The 21145-nt window shown below is 37.2% G+C and overlaps 1 long non-coding RNA gene across 1 annotated transcript; it reads right to left on the reverse strand.

Annotated features, from left to right (window-relative positions):
- Positions 1-18630: 18630 nt before the first annotated feature.
- On the reverse strand, positions 18631-20371 carry LOC148932586 (uncharacterized). The gene is made up of 2 exons (XR_016135246.1): positions 18975-20371; positions 18631-18889 (listed from the first exon to the last, which is right to left on the reverse strand). It is a non-coding gene; the product is annotated as an uncharacterized LOC148932586 (long non-coding RNA).
- Positions 20372-21145: the final 774 nt, after the last annotated feature.

The following is a 21145-nucleotide window of genomic DNA, read 5'->3' on the forward strand; positions in this document are numbered from 1 at the left end:
CAAAAGCGTTAATTGTAGTCTTCACCAAAACTCTACAAAAGATTTAGCTACTCATATTCAATGCAAATTCACAAGAAGAATCCATAGAAAATGAATTGGACATAGGAAAACTATAAACTACTCCCAAGAGTGGATTAAATGACAAATCGTCTTCATCTTCAATCTTGTTGATGATTGTGACTCTCCGTCTCTTCAATCTACTCTCAAAACCTTTGAAAAACTCTTATGGGGCGTGTGGAATCTATTTTGAAGTCGAACCCTAGGTCTTATTTATATCCGGGGCGAAAAATGCAGCAATTGCAAGGCAGCAGTGTTAACATGCCCGACCAGCAGTGTAAACATGCCCGACCGGGCGTTTTGCTCAAGATCCCGAAATTGCACAAAACGCCCGGGGACAGTGGATACGCCCGCCAGGAGGCGAAGATGTTGGGACTACCGCAGCGGAAGACACGGAAACCAAACAGGTCCTTGACCGGATCTATTTAGGTGATTATGCATTCGACTCCAATTTCATGCAATTAACATAGATCTATAGATATAACATCAAATAAACACATAATCATGCAATTTGATGTAGATTCGATTGTTACCTCATTTTGATCAATCATAGGATCGAAGTTGCTAGCTGCACCACCCGGAGATCCTTGGTTTATCGACCGTGAATCTTCCAACCTATTCCCTAGTCCTTGATCATCCATCCGTGTGGGCGGATCTTGAATAATCAATAATAGTCTTGAAGAGATCTAGAGAAACCCAATCACAAACTCGATAATGTCTTGATCTAAGCCTATGAATTAGGATAGAACAAGAACAAAACAAAACCCTAATTCTCCCACGTGCCAAGGCACGAAAACCGAGGCAAGGAGAGAGAGAGAGAGCCGGTGACGGCTTCTAGGGTTTAGGGGAGGAATGTTGTGAATGAATGGTGTGCTAGGGTTTCCACATCTCATCACTATTTATAATGGACTTGTTGGGCTAGGTTGGGGATCCATGGAATGACTTAAGTGTTGGGCTCACCCATTAGATAAATTACAAATTAAATCAAATGACCCATGATTTAATATATTATCAATGGAATATTATTTTGTTCCACTAAAGAATAATATTGCACTCCCACTTAAATCACCAAATTACAAATAACTTGGGTCCATTTTATTTTATAATATTTTCCGCGTTTAAGATTATCTTGATCCGTCAATTTAATTCTTTTGTCTGCTATGTGACTAGAATTAAATTAATTCTCCAAAGAGTTTTTCTAGTTTGAAACTTTATTTATTATTCGTGGAATAAATTCCAACTGCGCAGATTTCTGAATAATAAATTCCTCTTTCAAACACCTCATTGGGGATCACCCTTTTAGGGATTTAATCATACCACACTGGGCACGCGAATTCTATGAAATAATATTCCAATACCTTCATGTTATTCAATTACTACCACCCAAGATATCATGAACTTGAGTTACGTACAAACTTTCACATATTGATAAGTCAAAGTGGCGTTTGATTGAATAAACATTATTGATATTAATATCATAGACTAGAAAATACTAAACTTTCTGAAATATATTCTTTCAGTAGATAGCAATAAAGAATACATTTCGGATTAGATCCTTTCAGTGCTTTACCACACCGGTGTTACTAATCTCTTCTTAGGTAAGAGAGAATTATCACAAACACCGCAACCGTACCAATATGTAGCCAAAGCCTATCTAGGTTGTGAATACGTTTTTCTTCTTACTAGTTCTGGCCAAGTCCCCTACTGGAAAACTCATGAGGAGATTCATCGAATTTCCCTACTTGACCTTCTTAGTAAAAAGCCTTAGACTTGTTTATCATATTTCAATAATAAACCATTATATTATATTATTTATTCTCATAATTAGGTAAACATGTGGGCGTGGCGTTTTCTCGTATACATGCACAAGCTGACTGTACAAAGGCATGTACGCTCGAAGCATCTTTTAGTATACAAACCCCAACAATCTCTCACTTATACTCAAAGAATGCTTTCGAGTATACCTACCGCTTTATTGGCCTTGTGCTACACATTCACACACATTTTCTCCCACTTATACTCAAAGCAGGCTTTGGCCACTATGTACTCAAAACTATAATTCTTTAAAAACGAATCTACCGACATAGTTTGCTAGAGTACATAAGACGAAAATATACTTGTAATTTATAACCTTAATTCTTGCTAAGGAGCACGATAATTTGATCAAAATATTTCTAGGCCCTTTGATCCAGTGGAATAATTTTATGTGCCTTTCTCAAGTGCACTTATACATATTCCTCTATCAAAATCCACTATTTTGATCCTTCTGAATTTCTACTAATTAAAGTAGAATATTTATAGCAAATATAAAGTTTTTAATCATGTGGAATATGATTCCCAAAACTTTAATTATATAATACCAACCTAACTTGGTATTATCCTTGCTATATAATTTGTGATGTAAATTAATGCATGAACATAATTACCTCATCACAATGACTAATTGGAAATTAGTCCTTATGACAAAATAAAACCGAATGATTGCATTCTTTGTTTTATAGTCATAAATTCCAAGAGTTCATTTATTTAACCATTTGTTGTGATCTTTAGAAATACTTTCTTTGGAAATCCAAAAGCAATTATAATTTTAATAGCTAACTTGGAAATGTCTTTTAATGTTATTAGAGTCTTAGAAAGTGTGCAATTCATCACTTCTTTCATTCTAGGGTGTGAGCCCTTTTAACTCTATCAAACATTACCTTAATTCCATTTATGAATATTCTATGAGACAAAATTTAGCTCCCACTTTTAAAAGTAGAAAAATATTAGTCTCAATATTCTTTAAGGCTATTAAAACAATTTAAATAGTGCTTGGAGTTAAATTCATCCTTGTTTAATAAAATGAGCTATGAAACTCTTATTAAACACTTAGAATTTAATCATTCATTTAAGAAAAGCTCCCACTATTTTAATTATCACTTTCACAACAAATTAAATAAAACAACAACTAATCAAATAGTCCACTCTTGGCTTGGAACATTAAAATAAATTTAATGTGCACACTATATTTACTATACAAGAATTTCTAGTATTTATAATAAATACTTATCTTGTTTCTAGTTGAATTTAATTTACTTGTCTTGTAATCAATTATTGTGATTATTTTTCTTACACCTTTATTTGAACAAATGCGATCATAAGATCATTTTATTTTGTTTGGAATCCATGTCGAACATTAATGTTCTATTGATTCATCAACAAAATAATGGTTCAAAAGACTTAAGGATTAAAGAAACTTAATAATCAATATTTCTAGAAGAAAACTTCATAATAATTGAATCAACAAATTTAATCACAAGTAAACATTTTGATATTAACCATGTTACATTTGATGTCATAAATAATTGGATAATCAAAACTTCATTTATCTAATAATGCAAGCATTATAAAATGACATCGATAATCCAAAAACACAATTGATAAACTAGGAATAAAATTCCATATCAATAATCCATATGATATCAAAACCAAACAATATCAAAAACTCTTAAAATTCAAGCAAAAATAAACTCTTCTGACTTGAACATGGTCATCTCGAAAGTCCACCCCTTCTTTTCATCTTTGTTTGAGCAATCACAAGCTTATTATAAAGCTCCAAAAACGAAAACCTTTTGTCGCTAAACAAAATTTTATGTCTGACTTCATTAAAGCTATCTGGAAGCCCATCAAGGATCATTATCTGTTGGGTTTCTGGGTCAACTTTCCCCTCCGACAAGTGAAGTTTATTGAAGTAGCCAAGCATGACTAGGGCATATACCCCCACGTCTTGGCCCTCTTCAAACACATCATGCCTTAAATGCTTCACAGCGATACCAGCTCTTATCTTAGAGAACTTTTCTTCAAACCACGTGGGCTTGTTGACCAACGGCCTATTGGGTTTGTCAAACCTCTCAAGGGCATTGCCAACACTGGCCAAAATGAAGCCCTTGAGATGACATTCCGCGGTATGCCACTGATCACGAAACTCCTTGTCCTCTCCTTGTAGATGGTATGTGGGTGGACGATCCTTGCTGAGGATCAATCTCAAGTCATTGATCAAACAATCAACATCAAGTTTACTTTTCCATTTCTTAAACAATTCAGAGTCATGCTTCCTCGAACTAAGTATGGCATAGTAAATATCCCAAGTATCAATCATCTTTCGTTCAAGCTGAGAATAAATACCAATAATATAAACATGTAAAATTTCAAGGAATTGCAAATAACCACAAAACAATTCATCAATTTTACATCCACAAAAATCAAGCACAAACGTTCTTCTACTAGGAAGCCGTGTCATATTCATGCAAGAAATCCATTATTTTTACTGGCCACAAAGTCGACAGATAGTCCAGAGACCATAAGAATGGCATGGCTGACTAACAATGCTAAAGCGTATAACCATAAAATTAAGCACTAAGGATTCTTTACTTGTGCGTGAACTCCTCTAAATAAAGGTCGAACCGGACAAGCACCTCCTCCTATAGCTCCCTCTAAGCATTATTAAAATACAATCCTTATAATTTCGCAGCAATATTGCTCTGGTAAAGATCAGTCGCGATATTACTGAAAAACTAATTTTACGATTTTAATAACCTTTATCTAGAGAAGTCAAAACTTACGAACTGGTAATGTTCCTCCCGTAAAGACAGGCCGGTCACTACTTCGCACTAAGACCAATTTTATGGAGGCCATATACAAACGTGTTGTAATTATCGCTTCATATTTTCTTGTTGGTGGTTTTAATAGTTTAATTATCACTTAAGCAGATAAGGCAGGTATCCACATTCAAAGAATAATTAAACATGTACTAGTTATGCATGCAAGGCAATAAGTACATAGGCGATGCACGAGTTAAACTAGATTTTAACAAATAAAATCATAACTCAAATTAAATATCCATCATTCATCAATCAAACATGTAAACACATTTACAAAAGGTTCACATAAACATAATGACGAAACTTGATCATTTAATTTAAGCATCTAAAATAAATAGATAGAATTAAAATTCTATCTTCACATAAACAAGATTATCTAGACATTAAGTCCAATCTTAAACAATCATATATTATTAGTTAAAATAACATATCTTGATTATTAGAATTACCTTTTAATACTATTAGGATTTTCTTAGATAGAATTAATCCATCCTTATCCTAAAATTAATGTCTAGGTGTATATCATAAAAGATTAGCTAAGTCTCAATTTACAATGCCCACTTGGATATATAAATCCGCATTTATCCAATTAAGACTAAATCCATTTAAAACACACCAATTAAATTCGAGAATTAAAATTCTCATAGCTTTCAAATAAAATCACATGATAAGAAGAATCTTATTACATCTTTAATTCAAAATGATGTTTTCTAGATGAAATAAAATCCACCTTCATCAAAATTAAAGACAAAATTCAACTTAATAAATAATTAGGGATTTTAATAGCAAAATTAATGCTCTATGAATTTTCATACCTTTAAATCACATTTGATGTTATCTAGATGAAACAAATTCACCTTCATCAAAATTAAAGATAAAATTCAAATTAAACTAGGAATTGAATTCCAATTAAAATCCAATTAATTATTTAACGTTTTAATAATTTAGGATTTAAGTAGCATGTTAATGCCAAATGAATTTTTCACTTCTTTAATTAAACCGATGTTATCAAGATGAAATAAAATTCACCTACATCATATTAAAGACAAAATTCTAGGAATAGGATTCCAATTAAAATTCGTTCAATTATTATATATGTAATTTTCGAAAATTTTGAAGGTTTAAAACCAATTGAAAAACTCATGTCTTTTCCTTAGGTATATTTCTAGGAAATAATTCCATAACACACCAAATAAAATAAAGACAATTTCAATTAAACCTTAAAAATAAAACATGAAAGCATATAGTCAAAAATTAGATCAATCAAATATTGAATTTCCTTATGTTAATTATCATGATATTATCTAGATGGAAAGAATCCATCAAAATCAACTAATTAACAAATTAAATCAATTACTTGACTAATTATTCCAATTGGCAAAATTAAAGAAGACAATTATTCTCTTTAAATTAGAATCTTGACTTAATTGCAAAATCATTCTAATTTCCACAAGATATTTTTATTATTCTAGGTTTAGGATTTTAAACCACAATTATAAATAGCTTGCGCCTTAAGAAACGAAAACACGAAAAATGAAGAACGAGACGACGCGACGATGCAACCCAAAACCCTAATTAGGGTTTGGGCCGCCACGGGCCTCGCAGCAGCCGCTGCTGCCGCGCCCGACCTCAGCCGCCTCCCGCGACCTCCGGCGTTGCTCCCACTGCAGTAGCGCCGCCTACTGGCCGCCGCCGCCTCTGGCACGAGCGTCGCCGCTGCTGTCACTCCCACTGCAGTAGCCGCTGCCCTCCGTTGCCATCCAACGAGGCTGCTGTCGCTGCCTCAAGCTGGCGACAAGCACGGCTGTCCGTCGTGGTGCATATCGAAGACGACGTCGCAGCTTCCAAGATCTGGAGCTGATCGCCGCTGTCCACGACCGGAGTTGTTGCTGTTCGTCGACGACGCAGCTGCTGCCCGCCGTCGCCCGAAGAAGACGCCCCGCTGCTGCTGCGTTCTGGAGCTGATCGCCGCAGCCGCTGCCCGGCGCTGCTGTCCGAAGACGATGCAGTCGCTGCCGGAGCTGCTGCCTGCTGACACCTCCGACCAGCCGAAGCCGCCGCCGCCTTTTCTCACCGGATTCTGGATCTCGGATCCCCGATGAAGGCAGCCCGGTATTCGAACACACCTAGGGTTTAACCATTGTATTCCTTTGTTCGTTTTCAACTTTAATTAACTTGATTTATCGCAGTCGCTTCACTTGACCGCGATCTTAAATCTTAATTAATCGTTTCTTAATATATAACAATCTTTTATGTTCATATCAAATATGCATATTTAAACATCTAGCATTTTAGCAATTTAAAATACTCTTGCATATTAAGAACATAAAAACATAGATCTATGAATATTTGCTTAGATCTAGAATATTCTTGTGAAAAACTCAAATAAAATTCGAGATTCATAATATTCTTTCATCGATCCAAGAATTCAATCATGGACCACTTTATTTCTTGATTCAAAAACATATATTCACTTAAACACATACATATATGTAAGCATCAAACATATAATCTAGTATATATTACTTAGAATATATAGATCTAATGTTGTTCATCATAGATCTAGAATATTTTTGTGAAAAACTTGAATAAAATCCAAGATTCATAATATTCTTTCATCGATCTAGAACATCATATCATAGATCCAAAATTAAAATCAAGAAAAACATAGATCCAACACATATTGCATTATTTTCGAAAATCCCAAGTTTTCACACTATAATTTTCGAAAAATTCAATTAATCAAATACATAATCAGAGCCTAAAAATTGGCTCTGATACCAGTTGTTGGGACTACCGCAGCGGAAGACACGGAAACCAAACAGGTCCTTGACCGGATCTATTTAGGTGATTATGCATTCGACTCCAATTTCATGCAATTAACATAGATCTATAGATATAACATCAAATAAACACATAATCATGCAATTTGATGTAGATTCGATTGTTACCTCATTTTGATCCATCATAGGATCGAAGTTGCTAGCAGCACCACCCGGAGATCCTTGGTTTATCGACCGTGAATCTTCCAACCTATTCCCTAGTCCTTGATCATCCATCCGTGTGGGCGGATCTTGAATAATCAATAATAGTCTTGAAGAGATCTAAAGAAACCCAATCACAAACTCGATATTGTCTTGATCTAATCCTATGAATTAGGATAGAACAAGAACAAAACAAAACCCTAATTCTCCCACGTGCCAAGGCACGAAAACCGAGGCAAGGAGAGAGAGAGAGCCGGCAACGACTTCTAGGGTTTAGGGGAGGAATGTTGTGAATGAATGGTGTGCTAGGGTTTCCACATCTCATCACTATTTATAATGGACTTGTTGGGCTAGGTTGGGGATCCATGGAATGACTTAAGTGTTGGGCTCACCCATTAGATAAATTACAAATTAAATCAAATGACCCATGATTTAATATATTATCAATGGAATATTATTTTGTTCCACTAAAGAATAATATTGCACTCCCACTTAAATCACCAAATTACAAATAACTTGGGTCCATTTTATTTTATAATATTTTCCACGTTTAAGATTATCTTGATCCGTCAATTTAATTCTTTTGTCTGCAATGTGACTAGAATTAAATTAATTCTCCAAAGAGTTTTTCTAGTTTGAAACTTTATTTATTATTCGTGGAATAAATTCCAACTGCGCATATTTCTGAATAATAAATTCATCTTTCAAACACCTCATTGGGGATCACCCTTTTAGGGATTTAATCATACCACACTGGGCACGCGAATTCTATGAAATAATATTCCAATACCTTCATGTTATTCAATTACTACCACCCAAGATATCATGAACTTGAGTTACGTACAAACTCTCACATATTGATAAGTCAAAGTGGCGTTTGATTGAATAAACATTATTGATATTAATATCATAGACTAGAACTTTCTGAAATATATTCTTTCAGTAGATAGCAATAAAGAATACATTTCGGATTAGATCCTTTCAGTGCTTTACCACACCGGTGTTACTAATCTCTTCTTAGGTAAGAGAGAATTATCACAAACACCGCAACCGTACCAATATGTAGCCAAAGCCTATCTAGGTTGTGAATACGTTTTTCTTCTTACTAGTTCTGGCCATGTCCCCTACTGGAAAACTCATGAGGAGATTCATCGAATTTCCCTACTTGACCTTCTTAGTAAAAAGCCTTAGACTTGTTTATCATATTTCAATAATAAACCATTATATTATATTATTTATTCTCATAATTAGGTAAACAAGTGGACTTGGCGTTTCTCGTATACATGCACAAGCTGACTGTACAAAGGCATGTAAGCTCGAAGCATCTTTTAGTATACAAACCCCAACAGAAGATGCTCGGTCTACTGCATTGGAACGCCCGACCTAAGGGTTTTGGTGCCGTTTTCGTTCGTTTCCACCTGTTGTGACTACAAAAACTCGACAAACTTATCAAAACACTAAAGTATGGGATCATAGATGAAAACTCAAGAATGTGCTACAAAATACTCACTTAAGCACTTTCAATCATCCAAAACACTTGCTAAACTACGAGTTTATCAAATACCCACTAAACACAAAGATCCATGGAGTTTTACTTTATCTTGTGTTTTGGGGAATGATGTTAAAGGTAGAGCGTTATGTGATCTAGGATCTAGTATTAATTTGATGCCTTTATCTTTTTAAAGGAAACTTGACGTTGATAGCATCCGCCCCACCTCAATCACGTTGCAAATGGCAGATCGGAGCACGACAACACCAATGGGCATAGTAGAAGATGTTTTGGTAAGGGTTGGAGAATTTATTTTTCCAGCTGATTTTGTTGTGCTTGACATGCAGGAGGACAGGAAGGTTCCCTTAATACTTGGAAGACTGTTTTTAGCTACTGGGAGAGCCATGATAGATGCACAGAAAGGAGAGCTTACATTGAAGCTACATGATGAAAGCGGAGCAGAAGGCTACCAAGAATGCAGTGTCATCCAAGTCATCACCGATTGTGTGGGAGAAGTGGAAGTCACTTATCACCAAACCCAGGATCCTCTTGAAACTTGTCTACAAAATTCCTTTACTCCTAATACTGACTTATCCTCTTGTGATGCAGTGTGTGCCATCATTGCAGAATTGGAAGTGCTACCAGAAAGAATCCCTCAAACGGGGAACGCATTCTTGCCATTACGCACTCCCGAGGAAGAGGTAGCAAGAAAGAAAACAGTGCGAAAGCCAAAGGGACCGCCTAAGGTAGAGCTAAAACCTCTCCCCGAACATCTCAGGTACGCATTCCTAGGGTCGGAAAACACTTACCCGGTTGTTGTGTCCGCTGCATTGAGTGAGAAATAGTGTGAGAAGCTCTTGTGTGTTTTGAACAAGTATAGGTCCGCCATAGGATGGTCTATTAGTGATTTGAAAGGAATTAGCACAACCACATGCATGCATAGAATTTTACTTGAGGAATGGCATAAACCTCGTGTGCAAAATCAACGTAGACTATCATGCAAGATGTAGTTAGAAAAGAGGTGATAGAGTTACTAGATGCAGGGATTATCTATGCAATATCTGATAGTGAATGGGTAAGTCCTACGCAAGTAGTAGCTAAAAAAGGAGGGATGACGGTAGTGCCCGGCCAGGATGGAGAGATGATAGCCACTAGGGTAGCTACAGGTTGGAGAGTATGCATTGATTATAGGATGTTAAATGCAGCCACTAGGAAGGATCATTTCCCTTTGCCTTTTATTGATCAAATGCTTGATAGACTAGGGGGATATGATTACTATTGTTTTCTTGATGGCTATTCTAGGAATAATCAAATTGCAATTGCTCCCGAAGACCAACATAAGTCTGCTTTCACATGTCCTTATGGTATTTATGCTTATAGGAAAATGTCTTTTGGTTTATGTAATGCTCCTGCTATTTTTCAGAGATGTATGATGGCCATATTTCATGATTTGATTGAAAAAGTGATGGAAGTTTTTATGGATGATTTTTCTGTGTTTGGTAAATCTTACGATCATTGTTTTGACAATCTAGCTAAGGTTTTGCACAGATGTGTAGAAACTAACCTTGTTCTCAATTGGGAAAAATGTCACTTTATGGTGAAAGAAGGTATAGTTCTAGGGCATAAAGTGTCTTCTGCAGGGATAGAAGTCGACAGGACAAAGATGGCAGCCATTGAGAAGCTCCCACCTCCATCCAACGAAAAAGGAGTAAGAAGTTTTCTAGGACATGCAAGCTTCTACCGGAGATTCATCAAGGATTTTTCTAATATCTCTAAACCTCTTTGTAAAATTCTTGAGAAGGATATGAAATTTGATTTTACTTCCGATTGCTTACAAGCTTTTGAGACCTTGAAGAAAGCTCTAGTAAGCGTTCCTGTCCTCATCACGCCTGATTGGAGTCAACCAATTTGAGATCATGTGCGACGCAAGTGATATTGTAGTTGGCTCAGCTTTGAGGAGGAAGAGGGACAAGATTTTTAGAGTCATTTATTATGCTAGTAGAACTTTAGATTCTGCTCAAGCTAATTATATGACTACTGAAAGGGAGATGCTTGCTATTGTTTATTCTTTAGATAAATTTAGGGGCTATCTTGTTGGAACTAAGACTATTGTTTATACTGACCATGCAGCTATTAGGCATTTATTTGCAAAGAAGGATGCGAAGCCCAGACTCATCTGATGGATCTTGCTACTCCAAGAGTTTCATGTGGAAATAAGGGACAGAAAGGGGTGCGAGAATGTGGTAGCGGACCACTTGTCAAGGTTGGAGCACCCGGTGGAAGGAGAAGATTTATCTCAAGAAATCAACGAGGACTTCCCAGATGAGCATCTGTTCTTCACTCAAGCCACTTTCCCATGGTACGCCGATATTGTAAATTATTTGGCGGCAAAGGTACATCCTCCAGATCTTACTCCTTATCAGAAAAAGAAATTTTATAGAGATGTACGATCTTACTTTTGGGATGAGTCCTACTTGTTCAAAAGATGTGCAGATACTATACTTAGGAGATGTGTCCCTCGGGAGAATTGGGTGGCTATAGTTAAAAAGTGTCATTCGTCTCCAACTGGAGGCCACTTTGGTGTGCAAAGAACCGTGATAAAAGTCTTGCAGAGTGGATTCTATTGGCCTACCATTTTTCGCGACTCTGCTAGCTTTGTTCTCCAATGCAATGAATGCCAACGGACGTGGGGAATTTCTAAGAAAAAGGAGATGCCTATGAATACCATCATTGAGGTAAAATTGTTTGATGTGTGGGGGATAGATTTTATGGGACCATTCCCAAAATCAGGAAAGTACCAATATATCTTACTTTCAGTAGAATATGTTTCTAGATGGGTGGAAGCAATTCCAACCAGAACTAACGATTCTAAAGTTGTCATTGCTTTTGTTAGAAAAAACATATTTTGCAGATTTGGTACGCCCCGCGCTGTTATTAGTGATGGAGGATCTCACTTCAGCAATAGATGGTTGGACAGCGTGTTGGACAAATATGGAGTCAAGCATAGAGTAACTTCGCCCTATCATCCTCAGGCGAATGGGCAAACTGAGTTAGCAAACATGGAAATCAAGTCGGTTCTTCAAAAGACGGTGAGCGTGAACCGTAAGGATTGGGCACTTCGGTTAGATGACGCATTATGGGCATATCGTACCGCTTACAAGGGCTCCATAGGTATGTCCCCTTATCAATTTGTGTTTGGTAAGTCTTGTCATTTGCCTCTTGAGATGGAATACAAGTCATATTGGGCAATCAAGAAGTTGAACCACGACTTTCGCAAGGCTGGTGAAGAAAGGCGTCTTTTTCTTAATGAGATGGACGAATTTCGGATGGAGGCTTACGACAGTTCATCCACTTATAAGGAACGAATGAAGGCTTACCATGACCGCATGATCAGCCCAAGAGAGCTCACGCTGGGGGGATGTAGTTTTGTTGCACAATTCGAGACTTTCTCTATTCCCCGGCAAATTGAAGTCTAAATGGACCGGCCCTTACATGATCAAGAAGATATATGATAGTGGAACAGTGGAATTGCTAGCTCCAGATGGACAATTGTTTCAAGTCAATGGTCACCATGTAAAGAAGTATTACAGTTCGGACAAAATAGTGGAGGAGGAGTTTGATCTAGGGGAACCACCCAAGGAGTAAAAGGGGGTAACGTCAAGCGCATGACTTTAAAAGAGCGCTTGTTGGAAGGCAACCCACCCTTGTTTTTGACAATTTTTGCTTTAATTTTAAGTTTTTTTTTTGTTTTAGTTTAATTTTTGTGCGTTGAAAATTTTTCGCAGGTTCTAAACTCTTCGTGGCGACCGCCGCATGTGCTGCGGCGGTCCGCCACCTGCTCGCTGGAACAATCTGTTGTTGCGCGGCGACCGCCGGCCATGTCGCGGCGGGCCGCCACCTGGGCGCAATTTCCAGCGCGACTTTTTAAAATTTTTCGATTTTCGCCCAGTCAAACCTCGACGCGAAATTTTTCAAGGTACGTTTTTTTTCAGTAGTTTACTCACGTCCCTACCAACTCTACAAACTTATTTTACACTTTGTTGTAAATAAGTTTGGGGGGATGAAGTGGTGGACCGTGAGTTTAGGTTTTTGTTTTAGGAATTTTCTTTTTGTTTTAAAGATTTTGTTTTTGTTTTTCAAAATCCCGTAGGAGAATTTTGTGTTCTAAAAATGTTTTCTTGAATCCATGTCGTGAACTTAACATAAAGAACTTAGAAACACGCATGCTTAGGGACACACTTTAGACCGAGTTGCTAATGATATTACATTCCATCTATGTTTAAGTGTGGCTTAACATTTTGATTTGATGGTTTGGTGAAAAGGTGCATAATTAGTGAATTGTTTGTTCGCCTTGATTCATGTTTTATACCTTGTGAGAATTTGAGCCTAAATTTCATTCTTGTGTGATTTATCTGCATTCATGTATTTGTTTCTAGAACTTAACATAAAGAACTTAGAAACACGCATGCTTAGGGACACACTTTAGACCGAGTTCTAAAATTTAGTGTTCTAAAAATGTTTTCTTGAATCCATGTTGTGAACTTAACATAAAGAACTTAGAAACACGCATGCTTAGGGACACACTTTAGACCGAGTTGTCAATGATATTACATTCCATCTATGTTTAAGTGTGGCTTAACGTTTTGATTTGATGGTTTGGTGAAAATGTGCATAATTAGTGAATTGTTTGTTCGCCTTGATTCATGTTTTATACCTTGTGAGAATTTGAGCCTAAATTTCATTCTTGTGTGATTTATCTGCATTCATGTATTTGTTTCTAGAACTTACTCCTAGTCTTGCCTAAGTTTACATAGTGTTTAAGTTGATTTAGGAAGATGATTGGCCATCTTTTCTAGCCTACTTTTATCCAAAAGTTTTGACCCTCTCAAATTTGAAAATTTTTCCCTTTGGAGCCAATTTTGAGCCTTTAAGCCTATTCTTTGGAAGCCAACATAATGGGGACAATTCCTTGGGTTAGTTAGTTTTACTATCTTATTGTAAAGGAATTGGAGAGATAAGGTGAAAGTATAAAAGTAGTGTGCTTAATGTAAAGAAAGTACAAGTTGTGAAATTGAGAAAAATTCCAAATATGTGCTTGATCTTAGAAAAGAAATGAAAGGTGGTGTAAGAAAAGAAAAAAAAAAGGGAGGAGAAAAAGAAAAAAAAAGGTGTGAAAGGTTGTGAAAAGAAAATAAAATACTTTAACTCTACTTGGGATATTTTATTTTTAGTCAATTTTTAGCCAAATATTCCTCACCTACCAAAGAGCCTACATTACAACCAAAGATAAAGACCTTTCAGACTTTTGATGCTTAATCACATCTAGTAGAGGAGGGATTAGACTTTGAGCAAGCCTATGGTAAACTTTGCATGATGCATGATTTGAGTGCTTATATACACATTACATTCATACACTTCGAGAGTGAGAAAACACTTCCCATCTTTGAAAGTGCACTAATAAGCCTTGCTTGATTTGATTGCGTTAATACATGCGTAATCTGTTCTTTCATATTTTGAGGCAATTATGACGTCTAGTCCTTGTGCATTCCGTACGCCTATTCTTGTGTCTTTATTGTTTTGTTCGAGGACAAACAAAAATGTAAGTTTGGGGGAGTTGATACGCTCGGATTTTGCACTATTTTAAGGCCATTATTTGGTCCGTTTTTTATGTCAAAGTCACTCTACACGTCCGTTATTTGCATATTTTGTCTATTTTGGTATTTTGACGTGTTTTGTGAGAAACGTGCATAATTGAGCCGAAAAAGGGAGCCAAAACGCAAAGTCTGGAAATCTGGAGTCAGAAGGCGACCGGCGACCGCCGCGGATGTGTGCGGCGACCGCCGGTGCCCGGCGGACAGATCAATGCAGCGGTCCGCCTCGGAAAAATACGCTTGGAAGAGAAGTCTCGTCCGACGACCGCCGGAAGTCGTGCGGCGGTCCGCCGCCGAGGGAACAGACTCTCTGGAGTCCAATGCGGCGACCGCCGGCCGAGGTGCGGCGGCCCGCCGAAGAAAGGCGGCGAATCCGAGAAACCCTAGAATTACGCCCAGATTTACCATATTTTGGAGATCTTTTCCTTCTACAACAAGGATTGGCTTTCCCCTATAAATAATACCTCAAGTTTCATCAAAAGAGAGAGTTTCTACTTGCAAAATAATTCATAGAGATAAGGAGCTAGAGTACTTCATTTGGGCAAGGAGTTGGAGAAGGATTTCAAGAACATCAAGAACGACAAGGATTCAACCTACGAGTTTTATTTACTTTAGTTTTATGTTCAAATTGTCTTCCCTTCAATCTTTGTGTTTAGCTTATTTCATCATGTGTAACTAAACTCATAGGATTCTAGGGATGTGTTAGTAACGCCTTTGGTTATACAAATTCATTTTTCTATTTAATATCCGTTTTGTTTTTACTTTGTTTCTTCCCTAAGTAGTTCTGATGTTGCATGATTGAGTGACACAATCATGTATGATTTAATATAGCTTGCTTCATAACTATGATAGGGTTCTAGCGAGTTAGATTCACTTAGTAGACGCTACAGTTAGCTTCCCTTAGAACGGCACTGTTAATTGAGAGTGAGGACTTTTCAAGGGTCTTAGGAGCTTTTTGGAATTACGTGTTAGGATTGACAACCCTAATTTTGTAATCAACGTTTGTATCGCATGAGCATAAGCTAGGTGACTCGTCCTTTCAAAGTATAAACTATGCTAGGGTATTGTAGTTGGAATTTGTATAACCATAACTGTGAACGCACATCCCTGGGATTCCCTTATCTCTATCGCTTATCTCCGTGTTTTATTTGCATTTAGTTGTTATATGATTTTTATTGTTTCTAGTTTTCAAAAAAATTCTAAAACCTACTTGCTTTTCCTGATAGTAATTGAGTCTTAGTAGAGGATAGACATTTTGTGTTTGCCTTCCCCGTGTTCGATATCCGGTACTGACTTTTGGCTATACTATATATACTCTGTATACTTGCAGGTTTATTTAGTGCTAATAAAAATTGCATCACTGCACCACCCGGAGATCCTTGGTTTATCGACCACGAATCTTCCGTACTATTCCCTTGTCCTTGATCATCCATCCGTGTAGGCGGATCTTGGGTAATCAACAAATAGCTTTGAAGAGATCTAGGAAAATCAATCACAAACCATGAGATTATCTCGATCTAATCCTATGAATTAGGATAGATCAAGATCAATAATCAAAACTCTAATTCTCCCACGTGCTAGGCATAAAAATTGAGACCAAGAGAGAGAAGGAGGGAGGCGCCGATTTTTGCCTCCTAGGGTTAGGGTTAGAAGTGTGTTGTGTAATGTGTGGTGTACTGGGGTTTTCCATACTCCTCACTATTTATAATAGACTTGTTGGGCTAGTAAGGGGATCCATGGAATGATTTAGGTGTTGGGCTCACCCAATAGATAATTAACTAATTAAATCAAATGACCCATGATTTAATATATTATCAATGGAATATTATTTTGTTCCACTAAAGAATAATATTGATCTCCAACCTAAATCACCAAATTACAAATAACTTGGGTCCATTTTATTTTATAATATTTCCCGCGTTTAAGATTATCTTGATCCGTCAATTTAATTCTTTTGTCTGCTATGTGACTAGAATTAAATTAATTCTCCAAAGAGTTTTCTAGTTTGAAACTTTATTTATTATTCGTGGAATAAATTCCAACTGCGCAGTTTTCTGAATAATAAATTCATTTTTCAAACACCTCTTGGGGATCACCCTTTAGGGAATTTAATCATACCACACTGGGCACGCGAATTCTATAAAATAATATTTCAATACCTTCATGTTATTCAATTACTACCACCCAAGATATCATGAACTTGAGTTACATACAAACTCTCATATATTGAAAAGTCAAAGTGGCGTATGACTGGATAAACAATATTGATATTAATATCATAGAATAGAAAATACTAAACTTTCTGAAATATATTCTTACAGTAGATAGCAATAAAAAATACATTTCGTATTAGATCCTTTCAGTGCTTTACCACATCGGTGTTACTAATCTCGTCTTAGGTGAGAGAGAATTATCACAAACACCGCAACCGTACCAATAGGTAGCTAAAGCCTATCTAGGTTGTGAACACGTTTTTCTTCTTATTAGATCTGGCCAAGTCCCCTATTGGAAAACTCATAAGGGGATTCATCGAATTTCCCTACTTGACCTTCTTAGTAAAAAGCCTTAGACTTGTTTATCATATTTCAATAATAAACCATTATATTATATGATTTATTCTCATAATTAGGTAAACAAGTGAACGTGGCGTTTCTCGTATACATGCACAAGCTGACTATACAAAGGCATGTAGGCTCGAAGCATCTTTTAGTATACAAACCCCAACAATCTCCCACTTATACTCAAAGAATGCTTTCGAGTATACCTACCGCTTTGTTGGCCTTGTGCTACACATTCACACATACATTTTCTCACACTTATACTCATAGCAGGCTTTGGCCACTATCTACTCAAAACTATAATTCTTAGAAAAGAATCTACCAACATAGTTTGCTAGAGTACATAAAAGGAAAATATACTTGTAATTTATAACCTTAATTCTTGCTTAGGAGCACGATTATTTGATCAAAATATTTTCTAGGCCCTTTGATCCAGTGGAATAATTTTATGTGCCTTTCTCAAGTGCACTTATACATATTCCTCTATCAAAATCCACTATTTGATCCTTCTGAATTCCTACTAATTAAAGTAGAATACTTATATCAATATATAAAGTTTTAATCATGTCAAATATGATTCCCAAAACTTTAATTATATAATCCCAACTTAACTTGATATTATCCTTGCTATATAATTTGTGATGTAAATTTATGTATGAACATAATTACCTTATCACAATGACTAATTGGAAACTAGTCCTTATGACAAAATAAAACTGAATGATTGCATTCTTTGTTTTATAGTCATAAATTCCAAGAGTTCATTTATTTAATCATTTGTTGTGATCTTTAGAAATACTTTCTTTGGAAATCTAAAAATAATTCTAATTTTAATAGCTAACTTGGAAATGTCTTTTAATGTTACTAGAGTCTTAGAAAGTGTGCAATTCATCACTTCTTTCATTCTAGGGTGTGCACCCTTTTAACTCTATCAAACATTACCTTTATTCCAATTATGAATATTCTATGAGACAAAAAATTAGCTCCCACTTTTAAAAGTAGAAAACTACCAGTCTCAATATTCTTTAAGGCTATCAAAACAATTTAAACAGTGTCTGGAGTTAAATTCATCCTAGTTTAATAAAACGAGCCATGACGTTTGTAATACCCGCACCCTTACTTTTCTTTTCCCTCGTTGTTTTTTTATATATATAGATGTGAAGTTCCCCGTTCATGAAGAAGTTTTGAAACTCGAGCTTTTGTTGTGAACTTTTAAAAGCCTTTAGTTACAAGTAAAAGCTAAGTAATCAATTGAACTAAGAAGTTGGAAATTTACATTTGTAGAATATCATGAAATTTTCGAATAACATTTCTAATACAACAGACGAACAACTAATGTCAAAAATACTACAATATGTGGATCAAGGCTTCGAGGAACGAAAACAAAGAAAATAAAATTTAGATGCTATTCGGGCCTTCCTCCTCAGGCCCAAATCGTGGCCCGTTTGAGCAACCCACCGGCCGAACGACGGGCCGAGCCCGCGAACATCAAACAGCCAAGGTGACCCACCTGCAAAATGAGATAAGAGCCTTAAGTTTCAGCTAGGGACAGGAGGTTAAATGGAGTTTAGTTTAAGGAATTGAGACAATCCTACCTTAGTGATAAAGGACTAAGGACCTACCCAAATGTGGAAAGCCAAATCTGCCTTGCACTAACCTCCAAAACAGCCTGCACATCAGCTTTTCCTAGCCACACAAACCACCAAAATAAGTATATGAGAAGCCCTTTGTCCTTAGCAAAACACCAAGTTCCTTCAAACAAGAGTAGTGGAGATCAAGGAAGTGAGAGATTGCCTGCAACTTGCAAACAAATGAAGTTATGAAACAAAGTACTATGAGAGCATGTGAGAACAAGCTAAATTAATTAGTCAAACTCTAGTACTCCAAGTAGCACCAAAATGTGTCATGTAAAAGGCTGCTTTGGGATCAAGAACAAGAGATATGCTGGGCAATAAACCAACCAAAGTCAGCCTCATTAACTCCCCTAAGGTACACAAAATCAGCCTATAAAGCAAGGGCCTCCACACCATATTCGAACTCCCTCCCACACTTCTCAAATAACCAGCAAATTTCAGAGAGAGTTAGAAAGCTTGGTGCCTTAGGAGCTGATCTCAAGCAGCAACAAGGGCAGCCTCACCCCTTCATTACATCAAGAGGTAAACACCTCAACACCCCAACACCTTATCTGCATCATGTTTAGATCAATCACCACATAGCACAAGTGTTAACCATACTAAATCCAGCCTCACAGCAAGTAACGAGCTTTAATAATCAAGAGACCAACGTTTCTTAACCAAACTTATAGGATAACTGCAGATTTGTAAAGCCCCAGTAGAACTCCAACTCTTAGAATCGAAGAAACAACATTTAACATAGCAAGATAATCTTTTCAAGCTCATTCCAGTGAGTTAAGCTCCACAATAAAGTCTTTAATCACATAGCTACTGCCCAGAATTTTTAAACAAAATGCTAAGGAATGAAGGAAGTGAAAAGAACTTAGCTTTAAAGGAATTTGTGCTTGAGCTGCCCGATCTGGACAACGACGGAGGGCTGCGAGAAGGCGGCAGCGCCGGCGCTGGTCTGAAAAGCAGATTTTAGCAGCGTCGGCGACGGCAATGGGAGGCCGCGACGAGCAGCTTCCAAGCTCTCGGACAACAGCCGCGTCGCGGAGGAACCAGAGGGAGAGATAGATGGAAGGCTGCGACGGCGAGCCGCCGCGCGGGCAGCAGCGGCGGTGGAGTGAGCAAGACAGAGAGGGACGCCGCCGGAGGCGGATGGCGGCGTTGGATAGAGGCGCCGTTTCCGAAACCTCGCGCGACGGCGAGACTCGCTGGCACCAACCGTCGGCGACTCCGTGCCGCCGAGGAGCTGAAGCCGGCGGCGATCCGGCGACCAGGTGAGGCGGCGTCTCCGCCGAGAGGAAGAAGGGGGAAGAAGTTGGGGATTTCAATTCTCCAATTTAGGGATTTTGTCTTGTGATTTCTGAGAGAGAGAGGTCGATAGAATTGGGGGAAAGGGAGTATTTTGGGCCTCTTCTTGGGCCTCTATTAATTAAATGCATGGGCTAAGGTTTATTCTAAAGAATGGACTAATTCTTTAATAATCTAAGAAGTTGGGCTAATAATTAAAATAAAATGGGAGTTTGCTTTAGCCTAATTAAATCATGAGCCCACTTATGTTGCTCAATCAAATAATTGAGGTTAAGTAATGGCCCGCTAAATTATTTCCACGATGATAAATTTAATTCCCGGACTTTAGTATTTACGCTCGAATAAGTTATGGTACGAAATGATGAAAAGACCTCGAGTCCATTTTAGTGCTTGAATAAAATACATAGGAGGCAACGCTCTGTCGTTAAGCGAATAATTGGTAGACCTCCATACCAAACTAAATCGCAAGATTTATTTTAGTGCTCAAGGACTTTTTATGAATTTAAGAAAAAGGAATAAAATGACCACGCACTTAGGATGCATCCATGTTTAAGCTTAATGGATATCTCAAAAATCTAATTAAGTATCATTTTATTTCCTAAAGGGACGTCTTCGAACGTCATCTAGGACCAAGTTAAGGAATTTCGGAAGGAGCTTTAGCTTTTGAGGTGGGCATTCTTTTAAAATGTGTTTTTAGTATGAAAATGTGATTCTTTGCTCAAGTATGTTGTCATGCCATGTTTTGTTTTATGATTACCTATCTGCTTGGCTATGCCAATTTAAGTTAAATCGAATTCGGGTCCCAGTAGGGCCGCAAACCCTACTCGGACTAGTGT

The sequence above is a fragment of the Salvia hispanica genome, chromosome 2, assembly GCF_029641045.1.
Source record: "Salvia hispanica isolate PSC_SH4W2 chromosome 2, Shi_PSC_v1, whole genome shotgun sequence".
NCBI classification, from domain to species: domain Eukaryota; kingdom Viridiplantae; phylum Streptophyta; class Magnoliopsida; order Lamiales; family Lamiaceae; genus Salvia; species Salvia hispanica.